Genomic DNA, 11,157 nt, shown 5'->3' with positions numbered 1-11,157 from the left:
TCGTAATTAGGAACCAAAATAAAGGTACTATAAAAGTTTCAACTCATGAAACACAGTAGAACAACTTGGAGCAATAAAACCACCTAACCTAGGCATAAATCAAGATCTATTTCACAACCTAAGTTAGGAGTGAGGACTGGCCATCAAATTTTTACACAAGACTACTATATTAGTATATAGATCACTGGACAAAAATGGTGGCCATGCAGTACATGGAACTTGAGATCTAATTAAGTAACACATAAACTAGCATTTAACATAGAGAAAAATACATTGAGAAAATAGAAAAGTGCATGTATAGAAAGTTGTATATCTACTCATGAGGAACTCATAACAGCTGAGTTTGTATTTTTCTGATTTTTCTACGATTTTTAAATGAATTTCAAATTTCGCTGCAAGAAATAAAGAAAACCTAAACTAGTTTTACAGAACAGCCCCTGGATCTTGCACAAAACCCCCCTGGAATCTAAAAATAAATTGCACAGAGGTCCCTGGCCGGAGGTAGAAGAACAGGGGACCGGCGGCCGGCCGTTTTCCGGCGGCTGTGGTCACCGGCGGCGAGGGGGAACAGGGGGATGAGCAAGAGGACGTCTAGAGGGACATGTAGATGGTCTTGGACGGGGTTGGGGAGGCCGGATTGGTGTTTCCCCGCGGAGCAGTTGGTCCGGCGGCGGCGGCCAGCGGCGGAGGCGGCGTTCCGGTTAGGGAGGGGCAGCGAGGCTGGGCTGAGAAGCTTCACGGAGAGGCTAGGAAGGTATTGGGGTACTCGATTTGGGCCATGGGAGAGCGGACGGGTGGCGCCACGGCAAGTAAGGGCTCGCCGGCGTTCATGGAGGCGGGCGGTGGCGCTCCGGTGTGGCTGGGCGGTGGTGGAGGGGTCGGGAAGGACCAGTGAGCCGAGAGGGACTCGTTCCCGGGGATGGCTCGGGTCGAGGGAGGGCGGAGGAGGGGGCTCCGCGTGGATGCCGTGGGCGGCGGCGCCATGGGCGCGACGGCGAGCTCGCCCGCGAGCAGCTGGGGGCAGGGGCCGGGTTTCCGTATCGAGGGAGGGGAGGAGAGTGAGATGGGGATGCAAGCAAGCTGAGAAGGTGCTATGCGGGTCACGGACGAGGTGCATGGGTCGAGCGGCGCGTGGCCGGCCATCCTCGACGTCGTGGCGAGCAGAGGGTGGCGAGGCGCGTGGCGAGCGCGGGAGGGTGCCAGGGCGAGCGGTTTCGAGCGAAACCGAGATTGTGCGAGGTGGATTTGGCCGGGGGCGCGGCGAGGGCGCGACGCGTGGCCGACGCTGGCGGCGAACGCCGTCACGGCGAGAAACAGAGAAGGGAGATCGAGTGAGGGCAGTTTCGTAAATAAAGCAAAGTTCAAAACTCCAGTTTGTAAACTCCATTTTTATCCCTATTCCAAAGGTCAAATGAAAAACTTTTGAATATCAAACTTGCTTAAAATTTCGAGATCTAAAACTTTTGTTTTACTCACTTTTTCATTTGAGGCTTCATTTGAAAAATAAAATTTGAAACTTGAGTGCATTTGAAAAGGTACTATATGCTTCGAAATTCAAATTTTTCTCCCATTTTTGTGTGATAACTCGAAAAACTTTGAACACGAAAGTTGTTCATCTTTTGAAAACCTACAATTTTTGTTTTGGACAAAAATTCATTTGAGCTATATTTTAGAAATTATTTTCAAAGCATATTTGTTTAAAATTTGAAAGATTGTTTAAAACCTCGGATACTATGGTTCATTTGACCTGTTATTTTATGTGCAAAATTTCATATACACATAAACACACATACATACACATGCATATTCATACATACACATACATTAATTCAAGGTTTCCTATTTAATGATGCATGATTTGATGCTAATTACCCTGAAGTGGATATTTAAAAACCCGAGCCGTCACAGTACGTAGCGAGATGATGTAGTTGCACTTGTTGGGACCCTGGCCTCAGTGGTAAATCACCCAGTACATAACTCTTCAAGCGGGGCACCATTGTCGTAGTAGTAGTGTGCTAGAGGACAGCGCCATGGCCGCCAAGCGAGAGTGGCAACACAACTACCGACCGACGAGTCTGCTACGACCCTAGAATGGCTCCGCCCTTACCCTGAAATGCATTCCCATTTCCAATTAAAGGGAGGAGATTAGGGTTCCAACCCGACAAGAAATCAAACCAGAATCCAGCTCAAGAATGGATATCGGAATCCAGCTCAAGAATGGATATCGGAGCTCACCTCGTTCTGGAACTGTTCATTCATCTTCCTCTCCCACGAATTTCCTAAGTTCTCTCGCACACCCGAAACTCTCGGTCCGCCTCGACTTGAGCAGTGGGAGGCAGTGGTGGCACGAGCTCGTAGCTTTTCGCGTCCGAGACCGAGAAGACAACCAGCGGGCGTGAAGCACGGACGCCCACTGGGCCAAGCCTTTGTCGACCAGCATAAAGCCCATAAATTTCCTCGCCGCCGTCAATGGGCTTTTCTACCCAAACATGATAGATCTGCCAAACAAAATGTGTTTCCTCTGATCCTCGTCACTCGCTAACATTGTACCTATGGTTAGAGGATTCAGGATTCTGCATCTCTTGTTACACAAAGCTAACTTCCAGTTCCATGGGATAAGATTACTGAAATCAAAATTGATATACAATATAATACATTGCAGAGCTCTCCTCATTCTGAGCCCACAGCTTGCAAGCCGGGTAGTGACATCTGTGTCAGCATTAGCACGAGAATATTAACGGATTTTCTTTAGGTCCCATGTACCACCTTGACACGACCAATTTTCTCGCAAGTATGAACGACAAAATCACCTTTCTAAATTGCTGAAGTAGGGGGGCAATCACCCCAGTAGAAATGTTAATCTGAAGTACCAACCTGCAATTTAATAGCAGTCAAACAAACTGATCTCGTTGCCCTGAATCCAGTAAGAATCACTCATGCAGGTCACTCTGCTAATGGTTTGGAAACCAATTTAAAACCACACCCACGAACTCCATCAACTTGCTATTCCACCCAAACTAATTCTTATTTACTCCCAAAGCAAACCAAACCAATAGTTTCAAGCCAAACAAACCAGTTTCGAACTACTGCGTCTAATTCTCTCCAACTAGTTTAGTGCCTTCGCTCTTGACATGGGGCCCACGTGTAGTTTTAGCTACACTGCTTTGCACATAGTAGCTGCCAGCCATATTGAGCCATCTTCAACAAGTTTCAGTCAATTCTGATAAAATTTTATAGTGTGAATGCGAGGTTTTATTTCCAGAGTCCGACACTTGACGTGAGGCCCACCTGTAGTTTTAGTCACACTGCTTTGCACAGAGTAGCTTCCAGTCATACTGAGTCATCTCCAACAAGTTTCAGTCAATTTCGATAAAATTTATAGTGTGAACGTGATGTTTTATTTCTAGAGTCCGACTCTTGACGTGGAGCCCACATGTAGTTTTAGCCAGACTGCTGTGGCGTCCCGGAAAAAAATTACTAAATAAAACACTCGCTAAATTATTTCCAAAATTTCTTTTCTTCGTTGAGCTCAAACCTTCCTAAACCCCTGTGCCCTTTTCTTTTTCCGGAACCGTTCCATCATATCTCTGTTCCGACACCCGAATCCAGCCCCCATTCCATCCCTCTGTTCCCCTCGTTCCGCGCACGCCGCTTTCCGCCAAAGCCACGGCACGCGCCCGCGACTGCCGTGCGCGCCAGATCGGCGCTGTTGTCGCCGCCGAAATTTTCGCCGCGAATCTCTCTCTCTATTTCTTTTTCCCCTTTTTTCTTTATTTTTTTCCATTTCTTTTCCCCTTTTTCTCTTTTCTTTTTTCCTTTTCCTTTTCTCCCTCTCTATCCATCCTTCCTTCCTTCCCTCTCTCCTCCCCTGAGCGCGACTCAGCCTACGCCACCCCTCCTCCACGCTCGCCTCAGCCGCCGCCCCTGGCCCACGCGAACGCGCGCGCCCGCCCAGCCGGCCGCCTGCCCACGCGCGCACGCTCCATGGCCGCGCACTCCACCATGCCAAGCACCGCCGAGCAGTGCTGCGCGTGCTCCACGCGCACGGGCCGCTCGACGCCCCGCCCGGCCAGGCCGCCTGCCGCCGCACCGCGCAACTGAGCCCCGCTCCCGACCCCGCGCACGCGCACCTCCGCTGCCCGCGCCGCGCGAACTGCCACGGCACACGCTCACGCTCGCCGAGCCACGACGTCGCCACGCGCACGCGCAAGCGCGCGCGCACACGGGCTTGCCGCTCACGCCGCGGCGCCCGCACACACGCCCTGCCCACGCGTGCGCACGCCCGCGCGCGCCCGAGTTCGCCACCAGCCCGCTGCACATCGCGCCGCACACCGCTGGCGCCCTGCCCCGCCGCTGACCCCATGTGCGGCACCCCGCTACTCGCGCCGCCGCAGAGCCGCCGCCTCGCCGCTCGTGCCACCCCACTCGACGCCGGCCGCTTCATGTGCTTGCGCGTCTGCCCAAGACGTCGTATCAACTGTGCCTGCCTCACCGTCCGCGCCATTGCCCGCACGCCGCGTCGCGACGCCGGAGCGCCATTAATGGCGCCCCGCGATGCTCGCTAGCCGGCCACCTACCCCGCACCGCTCCACCGCCATGCTTGCGCTATAAAAGGGCCTCGGCGTCGCCCTCGAACCCCACATCCCCGGCCACCACCGTCCGCCGTCTCCCTGACCTCCTAGCGCCACCGCCCACCATCGCCGCCGCCCCCGAACGCCGGCCACCGCGGAGCCGCCTCCACGCGCTGCCTTTGCCCAGGGTAAGAGATGCAGTAGGACCTCCTCGCCTCCCTCTCACTCTCCCTCCTCACCTTGGCCGCCGTCAGGCCCCACCACGGCGCCACCATGGCCGCCGCCGCCTGCTGACCGCCGCCGCCATGAATCCCGCCTTGCGGGCCTCATTTCCCCAAATCGAGGGGGGAATCGACCCCTTGGGTCTCTCTCTCCCTTTTCCCTCACCCCAGAGCCGCTCCCGGGCCCAGACCGCCGGCCCAAGGCCGCCGCCGGCGACGCGCCGCCCCCCTCCCCTGTTTTCCAGCGTGGGGAGGGAAAAGAGAAGGGCTTTTTGCCCAGAAACCCCCCACCTTCCCTCTAATTACTAAAGAACCCCTCCCTTTATAACCTTTTTCCAAAAAGATCCTTCCTGTTTTCCCTTTTTACAAACAAACCCTCCCACCTTATATAATTAATTTTAAATAAACCCCTACGCCTTTTCAGTGTGTCCCGGATATTTCTAGAAATTACGATCAAGCCCTTCCACTCTTAGAAATAATTACAAACAGGTCCCTGACCCCTTATTTAAACCTTAAACCTTTATATAACCTATCATTTCATGCGCCAAACGACCTCGGGTCGACCTGAAACTTTACCACGCCTCTCATGTCCTAGTTTTGGCCATGCCATTAGGAAACTGCCAGAAAATGTTACTCCAAACTCCATATCTTAATTATTTCCGATTCGAGCTCAACGATAAAGTTTTTATTTCTTTTTCTTGATGGTGTGTTTATTTGTATGCGTCGTAGACCATGGTGTGAATGAAGGAGAGCCCGTTGACTAGCAGTACTGCGAGCCAGCGAACGAGGACCAGTTCCATGACCCCGAGCCCGAAGGACAGTGCTTCGATCAGGACCTCCCCGAAGGCTTCGAAGACGGCAAGTTCAATCCCGCCCTTTGATGCATGTTTTGTCCTAGTTTTTATAAACACAACTTGTTGGCCTGTTTTTACAAAATTGCATATGTTTTGCCTGCTGAAAACACGATTGGATAGCCACCCCTTGATTTGTTATAACCATTCCTTGACTACCTAGATTAATGTCTGATTTTGTTTGGACGTTAATCGTTGCTAGAACGCTTAGGATCTTATACTCAATACAACTTGTTTTATAAAAGGAAAATGTGTGAGTGTGTGGGAAGGGATAAAAGTGGATTTTCGAAAGATAAGTCTAGACGGGATGGATGGCATTTCTGTGTGATTTGCCGTTGGTGTACTTGTGCCTGTGTGACAGAGCAAGGAAGGGAGATATCCATCTTGTCACCACTAAGGACCGAGTTGGTGTGTCATCTCACCTAACTCCACTATCGTGCAAACCACTCGACCGTTGTATGGGCAACGGCTTAGCATAAACCCCACTAGTTAGTCTGATAGCCATCAGGAGAGCTGAGAGCAACGGGTGATCAAGGAGAAGGGATTAGCTCTGTGTGACTTATGCCCCGGTTAGAACCTCTGTGATAGGTCGATAACCCCTTGGTGCGTCACGTGATGGCTAGTCAGGTCTAGCTAAGGTGGGTAATGGCTTTGTTGGGATCTGCACCGACACTAAGGTGATCGAGTTGCGGTACCCCGCTTGTGGGTAAAGTTGCACACCTCTGTAGAGTTAAGAATCTATTCGAATAGTCGTACCCACGGTACTGGGCGAGTTACGGTGTGGTCACATAACTAATGTTTATTCTGGAATGGGTTGGTGTGAGTTGTTTTGGAAAAGTGTCCGGTAGTTGTGCCGTGTGCTACGGCGGATGAGGAGTCCGGTAGCAGTCTTAAAACTTGGATCCTGTGTGGATCAACCCTTCGTGTTACTCGGTACAAGAAAACTGGTTTTGGAAATGTTTTCTTTCAAAACGAACCTCTGCATAAAATATGGCTTTCCGCAAAAGTAAACATTAACCTTATCCTTGAATTACCCTGTGCATTATACTCTGTTTATACCCCCCTGGGTGTGGTTGGACTTGCTGAGTACGTTTGTACTCACCTCATTCTTAATTTTTATAGAGGAAGACCCAGACTTCGTTCCAGAAGACGTTGAGTAGGGTACCGTCCTGCACCCAGCCTTGCCTGTGGATTAGGGTCACCCGCAGGAGATACCGCATGGTGCAAGACTCTGATGACCGCCTTTTTATATTTAATATCGTTGTGTGGGTGTGGGTTGTAATCCTCGCGATAGTTGCGCTTCTCTACTCACTACCGCGTAGAGTTGTACGGTGATGAACCATCTGATGTAATAAATGTGTCATCAGCCTCTTGGGACTGATGTTTGTATCACATTTAAGTCTTCTCTTATGAGGGGACGCTTCAACTGCTTTGCACAGAATAGCTGACAGTCATACTGAGTCATCTCCTATAAGTTTCAGTCAATTGCGATAAAATTTTGTAGTGTGAACGCAGGGTTTTATTTTTAGGGTCCGGCTCTGTGTGAACGCGTCATATTGAGTTATCTTCAATGAATTTCAGTTAATTTCGAAAATTTTATGGTGTGAACGCGTGATTTTTAGTTTTAGGGCCCATTCTATTTTGGACAAAATACCCATTCAACCCACCCCAACCCATCTGAACCCGTATTTACATAGAACCCACTCCACCCCAACCCATTACTTAATTCAACCCATTTCAACCCATCCAAACACAATTCATCTCAAAACTCAATCCACAAAACCCATTTCAACCCAAACCATTAGCAGGGTGACGTGCAGGTCATTTCGATTCAGAACAATAGACTGGAAATTCAACCCGATGACCTCATGTTCAAATGAAAAGCAATTCCCCATCATCGTTTACTCAGCACCGCATATATATGTGCACAGAGTTTCTAACTGTTAAAAAACCAGAGTTTGGAACGGACGAGTCGTCGAGCAACCCAAACCATTAGCAGGGTGACGTGCAGGTCATTTCGATTCAGAATAATAGACTAGAAATTCAATCCGATGACCTCATGTTCAGATGAAAAGCAATTCCCCATCATCGTTTACTCAGCACCGCATATATATGTGCACAGAGTTTCTAACTGTTAAAAAACCAGAGTTTGGAACAGACGAGTCGTCGAGTACGTGAACTCGTGAAGTTCCGAGGCTATGGAGTTGGAACCCACGATTCTGATTCTGTTGAGATGACAAGAGAGAACCTAAATTAAGCAGTATCCAAATCACGTTGTTTCGAATATTGGTAGTTTTAAAGAATACAGAATCTAAACGTTTCAATTTCTTCCTCTTTTTAATTTAAAAAATCTAAATTACTCCTCTCAACTATAGCGTAGTCCGGTTAATTCTCTAAACTAATATTCGAAACTAATAGAAGAAACATAATAGATGCTTAGGCCAATAAATTTCTAGCATCTTGCAGCAATTGGATGATCATATATCAAACTAATGGAAGAAACATCATAGATGCTAAAAAAATGCAATCACAGGTATAGACTCAAAATAGGCCAGTGAATGCTACTACCTCTCCCAAAAAAAAATGACACTAAACAATGATCTCATTGGATAGCCGTCAGCAGTGCAATGAGCAATGAGTTTGCAGTACTTCAGCATTATATATGCAATCTAAATGGTAAACTAAAGTTGGAAGGACCAAATAAATAATATTGATCTCGCAGTGGTGAAATAAATAAAGGGCAGAATCAGTACTACAGTTTCGGACATCCACAAAACAAAACAAAACAAAACAAAACAAGATCAGTTTCTAGGCACTTGAAACTTCAAGATTGATACCTGATTGATTCCCTCAGTTCTGGAGATGACACACGGGGATACAGATAGATACTAGAATCTTATAAACATGAATGTTACCCCTCGCAACATCTTGAGAATTGCCCAATCCGTGGTCGTAAGAGGCAGGCAATCCGAAATTTCATTACCCTTAATCACAATGAAATTACATCTTGTTTATGGGGGGGGGGGGGGGGGGGGGGAATCCGAAATTTCACTACTTTTAACTAAATCACAAAGAAATTTCGTTGTCCATGGGCCAATATATGTTAAGTATTTCTACGCTTATCACCGCAGCAGAGCTCGCTAGCCATCCCGCAGCAAGCCAGCAACGCAGGCCTGCCGGGTGCGGACCTGACTAGCACTGACGATAATCCACAGGTCAGAGCTCTAATTAAATCCCTAGTTGAGCTGCAAAAACTAAAACAAAAACAAACAGAGATAAATTACTGCTATCAAACCATATATGTTTTGTAGGATCTCAAGGTAGGTGCAAATTTCTGACACAAACCTAAAACCGAAAAGTATGTATCAAGAAACCTGGTCTGATTCCGGTTACTGCGCGCGTCATGACAATGACCACGATGGAGGTAACCTCGGTCGAGGCATGAACCACATGGGATGTTTGGCAAAGGTGGGCAGCTCGTCGACGACCGTGGTCGTGCCGCTCCGGAAGCTATACCTGTACACCGTAAACTTGGGGTGCCAGCTGAAGAAGAAGGCGCACCCGCCGGTCACCTCCGTGCTGCCTGCGTACTCTCGAGCGTCGACGGCGAGGCTGCCCTGAAAACTGAGGAAGAGGCAGAGATGGTCGCCATCACTTTCCACCCACCGAGGCCTCCCCCCGTCTCCGACCTGCATGCTGAGGACGGTCACCGATTTCGGCACTCGTATCACATAATCAACGCAAAGAAGCTCGCCGCCGAATTCGAGCACGTATCTGAGACTCCCGCGAGCCCGCCGCGGCAGCCTCGCGGTGGCGCACGCAGCTCCGGGGAGGGCGGTGGACGCGCGCAGCGCCGCGGCGCGGCGGTCGTGCGCGTCCAGATACATCGTGTCCACCACCTCACGCGCCCCCACCGAGCAGGTCACGCCGACTTCCTCCCAGCCGGGCCGCAGCACGACGGCCGCCAACTCATCGTACTGGTTCGTGTGGAACACGACAACGCCGCTGCGAGAGACGACGCCGGTCGCGCTCCGCCACCCGGAACGAGGCCGCGGAGGCAGGGAGGTGGATTCTCCGTTGAGCGGGTTGATGAGATCGGCCGTTGGCCAGCCGTCGTTGGAACGGCCGATCGAGAGGACGCGGCCGCTAGAGGCGCCGGATCTCTCTAACATCTTGCCGCGGAGCGCGGGGAAGGGCAGGAAGGGCTGGGTTCTCGTTTTCCTCGTCGAGAAGGCCGAGTAGAGGCGCACGCCGGCGGGGTCGCCCAACGAGCCGTACGACTCCGCGAGGCACGGGAGGAAGCTGGGTGCGCGGGGCGGCAGCGGAGCCTCGCGCCACGGCCTGCACACGGCGAGGAAGCGCACCAAGTCGCCGGCGTCGTGCAGGTGGCCAGCGATCTCGCTGAGCGCGTCGGCGGGGAGCTCGGCCCACGGCGGCGAGGATCCTCCTCGCGCGTCGGCGGGCAGGTCTGTCATCATCAATGGATCGGATCGGATCAGGTTTCTATATGTGCTTCTATTCTACCGCGTTTTCTATATGTGCAGACGATTAATCAGGTTTCGGTGAAGGTTTATTTTCAAACTTTGAACACGTCGGCATTGTGGAGTTTGGGATCACAATTCCGTCCGGACTCCGCCAGACGCACCGCCAGCCGGCCGCCTTGATCGAACGAATATCCGATCGCACGCCGCGGCGCCCAATTGGCTACCACGCTTGCCTGCATGGAATTTTTCTTTTTTGTGAAAGGCCGGCTTGCCTGCATGATTCATGGTCTTCGTAATTTGGCTGGTTTTGAGAAGTGGGGGATGTATGATTCATGGTTTTTTTTTTTGAATGGCACTTCTAGCATCTGCACGTGCAATCAGAGTTTTTTTTCGTCGGACGGTCCGTCACAAGATTAATAAATAACAGTTGCAACATTACAAATCAATGCATGCAACATTAAAAAAATAAGTATACAAATAACTCCAGCAGCTCATTAACATTATGCATGGTGGAACATAAAAAATAATAATAGCAATATCCGTGCTTGTCTCTTGCAACATGTGACGATTAACACATATCAGGCGTCGTCAGAGCCATAGTATTATCGAGGGTGTCTTAATTGGAAAATCCACACACCGCATCACAGTCCAATCCATCTCCAGCGTGATATTCTAGTTGATAGTGGATCTATCCCTGGACTAGGAGGTAGAAGAACTAAAAGGTTTTAGCTACTTTTGGTAATGCTAATGCATAGTCCAGCGTGGCATGCATGACGAGATCGCTCGACAAGAGAAATTGTACGCAGCGTAGACAAAAATTCACTAGTCCCTTGATGACGAATAATGAAAGTCTCATCGCAAAGCGAACGGATCGGAGCCTAGAGGTGCAGCTACACAAACAGGGCTTTTGGCATTTTTACTCTTTTCATGTTGGTATATGATGCTCCTTTTCCTGTGCACTTCACAGCAAGTCCCTTTGCCAGACTACATATGCTTTTAGTAAATGTCAGACAATAGTAGGCATATGGGT

The sequence above is a fragment of the Panicum virgatum genome, chromosome 9K, assembly GCF_016808335.1.
Source record: "Panicum virgatum strain AP13 chromosome 9K, P.virgatum_v5, whole genome shotgun sequence".
Lineage (NCBI taxonomy): Eukaryota > Viridiplantae > Streptophyta > Magnoliopsida > Poales > Poaceae > Panicum > Panicum virgatum.
The sequence above is the reverse complement of the archived record's forward strand: the minus strand, read 5'-3'. Positions refer to the sequence as shown.